The 14,398-nt window shown below is 46.2% G+C and overlaps 1 long non-coding RNA gene across 1 annotated transcript; it reads right to left on the bottom strand.

Annotated features, from left to right (window-relative positions):
• Positions 1 to 9,286: 9,286 nt before the first annotated feature.
• On the bottom strand, positions 9,287 to 10,642 carry LOC125525175 (uncharacterized). Its single transcript, XR_015612186.1, has 3 exons — positions 10,408 to 10,642; positions 9,872 to 10,140; positions 9,287 to 9,775 (listed from the first exon to the last, which is right to left on the bottom strand). It is a non-coding gene; the product is annotated as an uncharacterized LOC125525175 (long non-coding RNA).
• Positions 10,643 to 14,398: the final 3,756 nt, after the last annotated feature.

Genomic DNA, 14,398 nt, shown 5'->3' with positions numbered 1-14,398 from the left:
AAGATCCATCTAGGAGTTCATCTAGCAACGAGTGATTAGATGCATCTACGTACCTTGTAGATCGCGAGCGGAAGCGTTCAAAGAACGGGGATGATGTAGTCGAACACGACGTGATTCAAATCACCGATGATCAAGCACCGAACGGACGGTGCCTCCGCGTTCAACACACGTACGGAACGGATGACGTCTCCTCCTTTCTTGATCCAGCAAGGGGGGAAGAGAGGTTGATGAAGATCCAGCAACACGACGGCGTGGTGGTGGATGCAGGGCGTCACAGTAGCAGGGCTTCGCCTATACTACGAGAGAGAGACGTAACGGGGAGAGAGGGAAGCACCAAAGGCTGTGGTATGAAATCCCTCCTCTCCTCAACTATATATAGGAGGACCAAGGGGGGGGGTGCGCCAGCCCAGGAGATCTAATCTCCTTGGTGCGGCGGCCAGGGGAGGTTTCCCTCCCCCCCAAGGCACTCAGGGGTGCCTTCCACCACTTGGACTCCTCCCCATGGAAACCCTAGGCGCATGGGCCTATAGGGGGTGGCGCCCCAGCCCACTATGGGCTGGGTTCCCTCCTATTTCAGCCCATGGGGCCCTCCGGGATAGGTGGCCCCACCCGGTGGGCCCCCGGGACCCCTCCGGTGGTCTCGGTACAATACCGATAACCCCGAAACTTGTCCCGATGGCCGAAACAGCACTTCCTATATATAATTCTTTACCTCCGGACCATTCCGGAACTCCTCGTGACGTCCGGGATCTCATCCGGGACTCCGAACAACATTCGGGTTACTGCATATACATATCTTCACAACCCTAGCGTCACCGAACCTTAAGTGTGTAGACCCTACGGGTTCGGGAGACAAGCAGACATGACCGAGACGACTCTCCGGTCAATAACCAACAGCGGGATCTGGATACCCATGATGGCTCCCACATGCTCCACGATGATCTCATCGGATGAACCACGATGTCGAGGATTAATCAACCCCGTATACAATTCCCTTTGTCAATCGGTATGTTACTTGCCCGAGACTCGATCGTTGGTATTCCAATACCTTGTTCAATCTCGTTACCAGCAAGTCACTTTACTCGTACCGTAATGCATGATCCCGTGATCAACCACTTGGTCACCTTGAGCTCATGATGATGATGCATTACCGAGTGGGCCCAGTGATACCTCTCCGTTATATGGAGTGACAAATCCCAGTCTCGATCCGTGTCAACCCAACAGACACTTTCGGAGATACCTGTAATCCACCTTTATAGTCACCCAGTTACGTTGTGACGTTTGATACACCCAAAGCACTCCTACGGTATCCGGGAGTTACACGATCTCATGGTCAAAGGAAAAGATACTTGACATTGGAAAAGCTCTAGCAAACGAACTACACGATCTTTGTGCTATGCTTAGGATTGGGTCTTGTCCATCACATCATTCTCCTAATGATGTGATCCCGTTATCAATGACATCCAATGTCCATAGCCAGGAAACCTTGACTATCTGTTGATCAACGAGCTAGTCAACTAGAGGCTTACTAGGGACATATTATGGTCTATGTATTCACACGTGTATTACGATTTCCGGATAATACAGTTATAGCATGAATAAAGACAATTATCATGATCACAGAAATATAATAATAATACTTTTATTATTGCCTCTAGGGCATATTTCCAACACTGACGTGGTGTGGTCGGATTGCTAGTGACCAAAACAGTTGGTCGTTAAATATACGACCTTTTTTTTGGTCATGAACGTTTGCGACCATTCCAGAAGAAAGGTCGCTATAGTCAGTTTACGACGCCCAGCTTTTGACCTTATGTTTTTGGTCACAAAAAGGTCATAAATGGAAATTTGTGACCATTCAATGACCAATAGTGGTGGTCATAAGTTGATATATTTCTTGTAGTGTATCAGCATTGCTCTCCCTACGTATGATGTACTCTCCTGTACGTGCATTGCTCTATCTATCAAGTATCAGCAAAGTGTACCATTGCTAGCTTGCTGCCCAGCTAATTGGGTTTGAAAGTTGGGAACAACTTAACCCGCACGAGTGTCTCGTTAGCAAGAATCTCTATGTGTGGCTGCTACTGAATCGAGCCGAGTAGTATTCCTAGTTGCCTTAAACAAATATATGATCCTATTTATTAGAGGCTGGTCGATTGGCCACCTTAACTAGTTGATGTCTCCACGCTTTCGATCTGGCTCCGTTTAAATCGCTACATAAAATTTGTCAACTCTTGCAAATCATCAGAGCTTTTTAGGAGAACAAGGCATCTCCCCGGTTCCACTAACAAGGGAAAATCATGAGAATTCCCATCATTTGGGTGATGGCAATGCCACTGCACAACCTGAGTTCAACGATGGTTGCTCCCACATTGTGTATATACTCCACTTGGACTGGGAAGCATCGCCCCACCCACCGAGATACCGCCTATTACCACCCTTCTCTTCCTCACCTTGCGGATCTGACCTTCAAATTAACCAGGGGATCTATATTCAATCTGTGCGCGCCCACACTCCCTGTCTAGCTCTCAACGCAGACGATACTATATTATCCTATTTATCATAGGAGATCCTTGCATGATCGCGGGGAAACAAGCCACAACTAATCACCATACTTAACAAAACCTAGATCATACTATATTACCATCGTCATCATAGGAGATCCTTGCATGCCATGGGTGACAAACACCAGCTAATCACCACACTTAATTGACCACCCATGCAACTTGTAGTGCCAGCAGGCAAAACTGTCTTGTCTGGCAATGAACATACGTCACCCAGTCGGCCTCGAGATCTGGACGCGCACGTCCTTAACTGTGCCGGTGAGCCACCATGCCTCGCAGGTCATGCCAGATGTGCATCATGGTTCACGTTGCTAAGGAACACACATCCATGTCTTGTGTCTCCCACCAAGGCCATGTGGCCAACGGCCAATTGTACAACATGGGGTATAGTAATATCCTGGTTTATAAGTACAGTAATACCTATACTTCACTAGGTTCTCTGCGCAAGTTTAAAGACATAGGGAGTATTTGGCAATTTTTGTCGAAATCGAATTTTGCCAGCACCAAAGGATTAATTTGCATGTTGTGTTGCTTGTTCTTGAAAAAAAAATAGAATTAATTTTCATGCTATGAAAACACCATATTAGTCCTATAAGAAAGCCACATTGGGGAACATAGGGGCACTCAACTTCTTATTTCCTCCATTCCCATGAATGAGGTGTGACAACATTTTGAGATTTAATTACCATCAATTAGATCAATAATATCCAATTTGCGTGACTTCTGGTTATGCCGTTGAAAACTTTTTTTGAATTCAACTGTAACCTTGTTGCACATAGCCCACATTTCGTTGGTTGGTGTATTTGCATCTGTGTCGCTCGTCCATAGGGATAAGTGTATTTGCATCTATGTGAGCCTCTGCGTTTGTCATGTTTCTCGAGAGAAAATTAATTGACAATCATTTTTGTGAAAATTCAGTAAACCATTTTCTTTGTGGGAACAATAAATCTTAATTAAAGAAACTAGTCATCGACCTGTGCCACTGCACGGGCAAGAAATAGCACTGTTACTAAATCTCATATATGCAGTTTATGAATAAAGTTTTACATGACTATATTATAAAGCGAAAAAGTTTCTCACTAAGTAAGAGGAAATTATATTTCTTCAATAAGTACGTGTCAAAACGAATATGCATGCTTTGTTATTTTTTTACACTATTGAATTTAAAAAAAATGTGGGAATCATTTGACAATGGTTGCATCTATTGTCACACTTCTACTTTTCTTGATTTATAATAATAATCTAATGGTTGCAACTAAATTAAACAGACATTGTGTCAGACACCTGGACATTAGTTTTACTCCAACGACATGTATCCAGTCCGTAACATAAGCTTTTCTCTATGCAAGACACATACATGAATATTTTTAATATTGAGACTCAATATACATTTATCTTTCGTTGTGCTACATGTACATCATACATATGTACATGCATGAGCATAATAGAAGTTACAACAAAAGATGTCCTATCAACCAATCTGTATAGCGTTGCTTTTCATCACACTTTTTTTCTGGTAATACTCTCCATCCGCCTATCAATGCATGGTGTTATAAACATTGCCTGAATTTCAATATATAGCCGTGATACCATTTTTAATGTAAATGCTAGTTTAAAATAAGAAACTTCATACTGTGAGAATATTTTCCATGATGATAATGGTATAATTTGTACCTCTACATTACTTCGCAAATATTTGTAGTGAAAGTTAGCAAAAATTGACTCTTCATGCTTTCAGGGAATATTTAGGTACACATAATACTTTCACTACATAGAAGCTCTCATTTGAAAGCCATAAAACAAAAAAAAACCGATTCATTACATCAGGAATTTAGATAAATGCATGTCTTCCATTGTGTCTTTGCTGAGATTATAAATAATTATTATGTGAAATATGATATTTTTCTTTTCTGAAGGTGTTGTTTGGGTAACAACTTACAAAGTTAAAATCAAATTGAAAATGATTTTTTTTCAACTGTACATACGCAATGTCTACTCATCCATTCTTAATGACATATTTTAGCAATATAAATGGCTTGTTTTAGTAATCTAGAAAAAATGATTTCTTTTAGCAAGTTTTTTTAAGTAGGTCCTGGACTGTGTGGCATCTTGCATCACCATGACTTTGCACACATCTACGTTGCATCAGGGAATCAAGTATATCATTAACTCTGGGTGCGGAGAAGATAATTTCATGGATGCCTTAATAAAAATATATGTGCTAATTTAATTATATGGATGAAACTAACCATACTTACATCTACATGTAGACGTACATGCTTTGCTCTTAGGCAAGGAGAGTGACAAAAATAGTCTCATAATGCCTACCCTTATACCTGATGTATTTTCATGTTGGCGGGCCGAAGAAAGGTCACCCGACCAATGCCATGGGAGATTTCTTCGTGATAGCTTGGTTGGGTACAGAGAGATTGCCAAGAAAGACATGAACCGCTGCAGGCTTGCAGCAGGGAGAGATGTGCAGGAGGCGGAGAGGCCATGAAGATCAGCGGCTGCAGCGTATAGTGCATGGCGGCTAAATTTCGTGTTTTGACCTTTTTCTGAAACCTATTCGAGATTTGACCCTAATTTGAAATTTTTTCAAAATCTGACCCTTTTGCTACCGCCAGGGACCATGGAGGTAGGGTATAACAGCCTACCGCCAAGGTCCCTGACGGTAGGGTTGCATGCCCTACCGCCAAAAACCTCCTAAGTATTGAACACAGTGCGTGCTCGTGCCTATCGCCAAGCACCTTGGCGGTAGGGTTGTGCAGGCTACCGCCGGCCCGGTTGGCGGTAGCGATGTTTCCTACCGCCAAAGTCCCTGGCGATAGGCTGTTCGACCCTACCGCCATGGACTCTGGCGGTAGCAAAAGGGTTAGATCTCGAAAAAATTTCAAATTAGGGTCAAATCTTAAATAGGTTTCAGAAAAGGGTCAAAACATGAAAATTTGCCGCGCATGGCTTCTGGAGCGGGCAGGCCCTTGGAGGAGAATCGGAGGCCGGGGAGAGCGGCGGCTGCGGCATAGGCATGGCATCTAGTATCTCTTTGATACGCATCTTGGTTATGGGTTAACGTGGATGAGAGAGAACGGCAACCCTATGACTTCAGTTTTTTTTTTGGTAGATTTGGTAAGGAGAGTCGCGTGGGATAACTTCTCAGGATTCCTTAAGAATGACGTGATGCATCAGACGGCTACAAATACATAAGATGTAGATCCGACGGGCAATTAGCTTAGTTTTTCACAATTAACGTGGAAACTCGGATGGTGCTTCCAATTAGTATAAGAGATATAAGATATAAGAATGTTTTGGTATGCTTTCATTGAAGCCATGGAAATATAACTTGGTGGAAATGACTGGTTTAGTTATTGTTACAGCCTGTTGTTAGGCTTTATCTTCTGAATCTCGATCAGAAACCCGATTTTTTGCTCAGGTGATCGATCTGAAATCACAAATAAGAAATGGAGAAAAAACAGAGGCCAGAAACCGATAGTAGATCTCACAAGGCAATACAATGCCACTTGCCTTGTCTGACAGACAGCTGAAAACCTCACGTCGCGTTTCACTGTCAGGCCACATTATGGCTCGACTGATGGTAGTACTACTTGAGATGTAGTATATGAGCTTAGCATATGTTATCCGCTTAAATTAGTGCCTCAGAGCACTGCAGCACAGCTAATCTTGTCCGCGATCAAGCACAAGAAAACAACGGAGCCAGGCCTCTCACCACATAGGTTATGCCGCGCCATGCATGCGATGTGAGCACATGATCACTACTAGAATGCATCCGCATGCAAATTAACACGCAAGCATCAATGGTTCGTTAATGGCGCCCGTCATGTCCATCAATCATGCATATGCATGAGCACGTTGGCGCGGCAAATAGGGTACGGCCGTAGCAGTGCCAGTACACCTCGTTCCAACAATGGATGGATAGAGACGTAGTACGCCTTTGCTGCTAGATACTTCAGCTCGATCCGCCCGACCGGCCACCGTCCATGCGTACGTGTCAGAGCGGCGAGATACAAGGATGAACTACGCGAGACACGAAGACATGCCATGCCTGATCGGCCGGCCGGCGTCGGCACTGACAACCACACACAAACGGCGAAACCCACTTTACGCTAGTTGGTTCCTTTGCGCTTTGGTCGCCAGCACGTCATCCATCCATGGATCTGGATTGATCGACAGCGTTAGCAATATGCAGCGAGCGGTGTCGTCGCTCCGGGACACGGCCGGCCGGCCGGGCCGCCGGGCGCATCGCGTGCGCGGCCGACACCATCCTATCGCGGCCGGGCGCGCAGGTGACAGGCCGTGTGCGTCGGGCGTGACACTGTCCTCTCGTTTTGACGTCTTGTATAGACATGTACGTACCTCTAACTGTGATTGTATCATTGTATGTACATCTCGTGTCCTGCGGCGCGCGTGCAGCGTGCTCCCCAACTGCCGTGTTTTGTCATCTTGTTAGACGGTCGAATCAATCCGCGTGGCCATGGAGATTCGAGGTGGACATGCTGATGCTGGGGGTGTTTGACAAAATTGTTTTTTCTGTCTCCCACTTGATACGGCGTCTACCAAATTGCCTACCTGTCACCTTGATCTCGTACTCTCGTACTCCCGTGCTCCCTCTGCCGCGCTAAACTGTTTGGCACGAGTAATACGCATAGACTCATGCCAAACGATTTGCCACGACTTGGCGAAAGTCCTCTTCTGAGCTCGTGCGCATATGCCCTCGTTATCGTCCCCGTTCGGCCCCTTCGAGATTGCCAACCCGCCATGTATAGGCCCAGGTATAACTTTCGTATAGTGACTTTTTCCAGAGTTGATGTCCCACATCTGGCCCACTCTGACAACTAGTAGTAAAGTCGACGCCGTTAGCTATGGGATATTGCTGCTCCGATTTCTCACCATATGGGCTGTTACAGCTAAGATTCTGTTCCAACGGCATCCGTTCACACATGGCCATTTATAACAACATAAAAAATATTACTGTACATTATGCACAGTTGCACCTAAAGCCAGGCATCCTGCAATGACCCAACGGAGACACCTGAAGCTGCATAGACTGCCACACCGATTCACAGATGATTCTGACGCGTCCGCTTCCAACACCGTCACGTCACTTTCAGGTTACAAAATATCAATACAATACACATGAACCGAGCTAATGCTCTGAACTTACAGCTGTTCATTAGAATCATCTATAATCAGTCGAGTATACTCTGAAGGCAGAGAAGGCACCAGATAACTTGGTCGAAGCCATTCACTCTATTTCCCCTCCCACTGAAACTTGATCTTACTCCAACTACAGCTTCACCTGGATGACTGAAACCAAGTCTGCCACTCAACTCCTGCTTATACACAACTTGGGCAAACCTCCTGCCCTTGGTGTTAAAATTTTGAATTTGTTGGGTTCTCCTCAAAAAATTTACTACAATCTACTGCTCCCATTCACCCACATTTTTTTTGATTCGCCCTTCCTTATCAGCATGCACAAGATAAGTGAAATGTGGATCCTTTGCACCCAGTTCAGTGAAAACCTTCATAGTCTTGCTCACATCATCCTATGCCAGCTCATGGCTTATTTTCCACACAAATTATGGATTATGGAGAGCTCGGTTGGTCAAAAAACTAATTATGATGTTGTATTACCTTGGCTAGATTGACATTTTTTTGCTGTGGCTGCTTCACCAAGTCTCGGTTGTAAACGTCGATGTCTTTGTGTGAAGGCAGTGTATTGTCTCTCCGCAATTAAGAGATAAAGATTGGCTGTGTTCCTCCCGATGCTCTGATATGCACCAACCATTGCCTTTCGATCGCAACAATCGTATAAGAGCCGGACACTCACAATGGCATGACCTACTGTTCTCAACACCAGCCTTTCCCTGCATAGCACAAACAACATTTACAACTTTAGTTTTGGCCATTGACATCACAACAAACCAGCAGTACAACATGGAGAATTCCGAAATGAAGAAGTACTCACCGCACAGCTGCAAATGATTTCCTGCCTGCATTTTGTCCTCTAAACATTTAGTCTGCTTTTCCAATATGTAATACCAAACACCTTCTCCCAGGAGTACAAGTTGTAGAAGTCGTATGCTTCACCTAAAGATCAAAGCTTATCCCCAGTTTCAGTACAATCACATTCTCCCCTGGATTCTTATCGAACCCGTGAATTGCCTTCTCCTATGCACTTGGGCGATTAGGACAAGGTGTCCTCCTTGACGCGGCCGCACCAATCGTTACCCTGCATGCATTCCAGAAATGTTTAAATCAGCAGATGCTTATATCGAACACATGATACTCAAGTCAAAACTTTTGCTATCCATGTGCATATCGCAGCTCGATGTCAAGGCACAACAAGTACTCAAACTACTACCCAGCTGTGCCATCACCTAGATAAATATTATTTTAGTTATCAGAAGTACACATTGAGTTTGCAGTACAACTTTGCTACACACACCAATCTTCAGGCTTCTACAGAGGTCATTCACTTTTAGATATGTCAAATAATTGTCAAAATGCACCAGCATTGTCTACATATGCCAATGAAAAAACTACTGTCCATAAAAAATTGCTAATTATCGAGATATTTTACTTGTTAAAATGCTCTTCATCACCGGTCATGATTAATTTATTTGAGCACCCTCACAACAATAAAAATATGCATATACACCCATCACTACAGGCTTGACTCACTTTTTCCTGAATTTGTAGCACTGAATGCACATACCGTTGTGTCCAGCCAAGAGCTCTAGGGTTCATCTCGCCTGTAAACAGCTCAGATGCCTGTCGCCAATGGCTGCTACCATTCATCCACATCAGACATTTTATTCGGTCTTCCCCATCAGCTTGGACTCGATATGCGAACTGCGGATTGCTGGCACCCAACTCGTTAGATAATTCCATCGGTTTCCTCACATCATCATCCGCTTGTTCACAATCCAAATTCCCGCACAATGCTCTCAACGATCGCTTAATAAAGGGGACTTTTTCCATTTAACCAAAAAATCTCCTAATTATGTTGTCAACATCTTTGTGTTTGTGGGACGGCCAGTGAACTGTTACCCAACAATTTGGAGACAGTGAATGATTGTGTTTCTCCCTGTGCTTAGCTATTTACCAACCATTGTCCTCTAACCTAAGCAATCGGATCAATGCAGGGCATTCACACTGGCATGATTGTGTATTCTCTAACCCTGCTTCCCCTGCATATCAAAAATACAGAAATTATAATTCATTTCCTTCACAAACTAGTTCACATTATTTGCTGGTTGAAATTTATTTGCATCATCAAGACTTACCACGCAACCTCAAATAATTTTCTACATGCATTTCTTCCTCTCGACATTTAATCTGTTCTTCCCATATGTTATACAAAGCCATTTTCCCAAGATTAAAGATTATATAAATCATAAGCCTCTCAGAACGTATCAAAGCTAGCACCCAGTTTTTGCCTTATCACCTAATCTCCACAATTGTCGGTGAAGCTCCTTATAGTAGTCTCCAAAGCAGTAGCCCTCGACTCGACGGACATGGACTCCTACTTGGAGCCGCTGATCCAATCCTGGCGCTGTTAGCACAAAAATACAAATTATGGAAAACCGCACCCTACATGTCTTAGTTGTTCGCACTTGCAAATTGTTGTTGTCCTAAAAATTGATTACTGAACATTACTTATATCACGAGCGGTACAAAACAACAGACTTACTACTGTATGAAATAAGCTACAATGTGAACTACAAGTCAACGGCGTGTAACTAGCACTTAATTAACTAATTACACATAACTATGATCCTCAATTGGTAATCTGATGAGGATAATGAAGCTACAGACTAACCTTTTTATCCATCCAGGAGTCTCGAGATTCACCGTCCCCATTAATTGGTGAGATACAGTCGGAGAGCTGCGCTTCCCCTTAATCGGTCTGGCATCCACATCTAGGAGCTACACCTCCCACTCGTCACTTCCACTGCTGATGACTCATGGCAGCCAGCGGTGGAGCTCCAAGGGCCGGCACGCCGTACTCCTGCATATCCATCAGTCCATTGGTGACGTCCATCCCCTCAAGGATTGGAAACCTGCCGTGTTGGGAGGGGGAAATCTCTAAGAAATTGCAGCTACAGCTATACCATCTTACATAACGGAATGAGTCTAGGATACATCACCTCTTAACCGGCTGCAGCAAGAACTCCATGTCTTCAATGGTGTCGCCCTCCTACGCAAGCATGCCGCCATCCCAGCTTCTCGTCTGCCCGAAAGAACTGGATAATTGCAACCTTCTGTCCAACTGAAAAGCGAAGTTCCTATCCCCGCAGCCCAAACAGAATATAACGTTATGGGCCACGACAAGACCTTGTGTTCTCAACCCCAGCCTTACCCTGCAAAAGTTTTCACAAACTTTCATGAATTACCAACAATGGAAGAATTCCCGAACAGAACCGAATTACCAATCACAAACCAGCAAAAGCAAAATTAGTCACTAACCGAGCACCCACAAACTATCTCTTGCATGCACTTCGTCCTCTCGACATTTAGCCGGCTCTTGCCGTACCGGATGCCAAACCCCTTTAACCATGAATACAAATTGTAGAAGTCGTATGCCTCGGCCAGAGTCAAAAGTAATGCCAAGAACTGTTGTGATCACATTTTCAGTTGGGTTCTCCGGAAACACCTGACTGCCTTTTTGAACGCACTTACTCGGGTTGGGCACGGTGTTTTGCTTGGGGTGGCAGCACCAATCCTTTGCCTGCAAACACATGCACATACAACATAAATTTTCTAATTGCAGACATCAAACAGCTTGCAAACACAGCCCCATATAGCATGAACTTCCTAATTGCAGAGAGCAATCAGCCTAAAAACACAGGCACGTATAGGATGAATTTTCCAAATGCAGGGAGCAAAACAGACTGCAAACACCACTACATAAATCAGGAATTTTATGACTACAGAGAACAATCAAACTTCAAACACAGGCACATATAGTATGAATTCCCAAAATGCAGGGAGCAAACATCCTGCAAGCACCAGTACATAAATCAGTAAATTTTCTTAACGATGACAACAATCAGCCTGCAAACAGAGGCGTACATAGCCTGAATTTTGTGAATGCAGAGAACAAATCATCCTTCACACAACAGGCACTCCACACAGGCACACACAACATAAATTTCCTGAATGCGGTACAACAATCCGCACTCGCTCTAACTGCATGATATATTCACTCATTCATTTTTTTCATTTCCTAAATCACTCAATATGTGCCGCGAGGCAAAGTTGCCATTTACTAACCTCTTGTTCCACCCCGGTGCTCGGGGGTTCATCTTCCCCGTTGACAGCTCTCACGTCGGCCGCAAGCTCTCCCTTTTGGTCACCACCGCCTCCTTCGCCGTTGTGCGCCGTCCGCTGCTATGCCGCGTCGCCCTCCACCTGCGGTACAGCCTCCAAATCCCCCACACCAGAGACATTCACAACCAGGAGCCGGCACCAAGCTCTCCCCTACCTCCTCAAGCAGACTGGATCTGAAACTTCGGAGAAAGCCAACCTCTGTATCAGCTAAAACCGAGGGCCCAAAAAGGGAGGCGGCATCGCCGGAAAGGCAAAGATCCACTTACATGCTGATAGGCTACATCAGAAACTCCATGTTGTCTCGCCGCTGGCGTTCGTCGCCTCTGTGCTGCCACCACCAAGCGGAAAGCAACTGTCCTGGTCCACGGATCAGACGGGGAATGCTGATTCTGTTCCACGGCTCACCTCGCCGGAGACCGACGGCCGTCCAAACTGTCGTCAGATCCGTCGACTCTCCCCCACGCGAAGGCCCACCACCCTGCGCTGTCGCGTATGTATTTCCCAACAGTGTTTGATTTTCTGGCGAACTGCATGCGCGAGTATAAGACTATGGCACAGATCCAGATGCGCCAACCAACGACTTGGATAACAAGCTCCTGTGAGCTCGTGCTCAGTTACTCCACGTCCCCGACTTGGAGCCTATTTCGGACTGCTCTGCTTTTTAAATTCAACTCCGCTTCAGAAAACATAAGCCAAACAGTAAAACGGGGTAGCCTCACGATATGCCGCTCCGCGAAAAAACTAGAATTTGGGGTACAACTCCCAGTTTTTTATGAAACTCTTCAGGGGTGCTTCAAAAAACTCTACAAGCTGGAGTTGGGTGGAATTTACCCACCACTGCCACTACTAAGTGGATACCCTTCGTTTCTCCCCCCTCAACCAATCAAATAGATCCTTATCACCAAATTTCTCATTCTTGAAGTTGGAGCTAGATGAAAGCCAAACATTCTCTTTGGTAGTACTACACCTTCTGGATGAAACTGCTCCAAAGTGAAGCGAGAGAACTACGGGTTCTTGGAAGGAGCACTAGCTAGCCTCCACCGTCCGCGGCGGCCGTCCGGCCGCCGTTCGTCCAGCTTCGGCCACCTGCCGCCTCAGCTCTGCACGCGGCGTCCGATGGCTTAGATCTGCTCCACTAAACTTCGCTCGCCGCAAGGCGGGCATCAAACTTGTCGTCGCCGCCCTCTTCGAGCACGATGAACACCATACCATGTCCCATAATTCCCCACCACCTTGGCTTTTGAGCCTTTCTTCCTCCATGAAGACTGCTCCTACCGCCGCTGTTGGTGCCTCTTCCCAGGAGGGGGGGCTCGGTGCCGGCGACTGCCATTGAAGAATTCGGGCGCTTCCCACCGGCCGGGTCGTCGGAGGCTGCTTTTGGATTCCTATCTCCTTCAACACCTGCGGCTCTACGATCGGGCTTTCATGCTTCCATGGGATCATCGCCTGGTGACGCGCTTCTGCAGTTCGTGCTAGAGAACTTCTCATCGCCGGTATGTTCGCCTCTTGATCCGAATTTGAAGTTGGTTTCCCCAACTTCCGTATGGATCAAGCTGCTTCCCCCGTCCCCTAGCCTTGATGATCTTGTTGTCTTCTCCTTGCTAAAGTGTTGGTTAGGGTCGGAGTCTGAAATCCCTATGATTCGTTCTTTTGGTGCTGGCTTATTTTCGTTAACAGTGGCTAATTCAGATATCGCGAAGTTCATTGTTACGTTAGGAAGTATTAGCGCTGGTGAGATTAGGCTTTCGTTTCACATGTGGTCCCCCTTCCGGCTCCGGCTCGTCGTTTTCTGGCGTTCAAATTTCCCACCAGTTTGTCTTCTTCCCGGTGCGTGACTGCCATGGAGACGTAACCCTCTTCAATGTTGGTTTTGTCCGACCCTCCTGTCCTATTGCGCGTGCTCCTGTTCAACTGGCCACCGCTGCCAGCCATGCCAATGCGAACCCTCCTGCTCCCTCTGCTACCTTGGTTGGCGCGCGCGCAGGAACCGTGCTCCCCGCGCATGAGATCACCACGGACCCCCGTGCTGCATCAACGACTCCTGTTGCTCAGATAGAGGCTCACAAGACCTGCCCCGCCCCCGATTTGCATGCATGCAACCACCCTCCTGGCCAATCCGCGCGCGTTCCTGGATCTCTCGCATGCAGCCAACAACCCTTCGCCCCCGACGCGCATGCATGCAACTCCCCTCCTGGCCAATCCGAGTGCGCTCCCAGATCCCTCGCATGCAGCCAACAAACCTTTGCACACAACCCATCACCACACGCCTCCCTGCCCATTGCCGGGCCGTGCCATAACACCCGCCTCCCCCCTCCCGATGCCCATCGGTTCCCACGTAGGAGGCCCATTGCTATCGATTGTAGCGCCACTGGCATTTTGCCAACTCCGGAGGGGCCTCTCCCATGGCTAACGCATGCAAAGCCCAATTTCTTCCTTTTAGAAAGTCCCCCCCCCCCCCCCCCCCCTCTCCAACCCACAGG

This window comes from Triticum urartu, chromosome 7A, assembly GCF_056163025.1.
Source record: "Triticum urartu cultivar PI428250 chromosome 7A, HENAU_Tu73, whole genome shotgun sequence".
Taxonomy (NCBI): domain Eukaryota; kingdom Viridiplantae; phylum Streptophyta; class Magnoliopsida; order Poales; family Poaceae; genus Triticum; species Triticum urartu.
The sequence above is the reverse complement of the archived record's forward strand: the minus strand, read 5'-3'. Positions and strand labels throughout refer to the sequence as shown.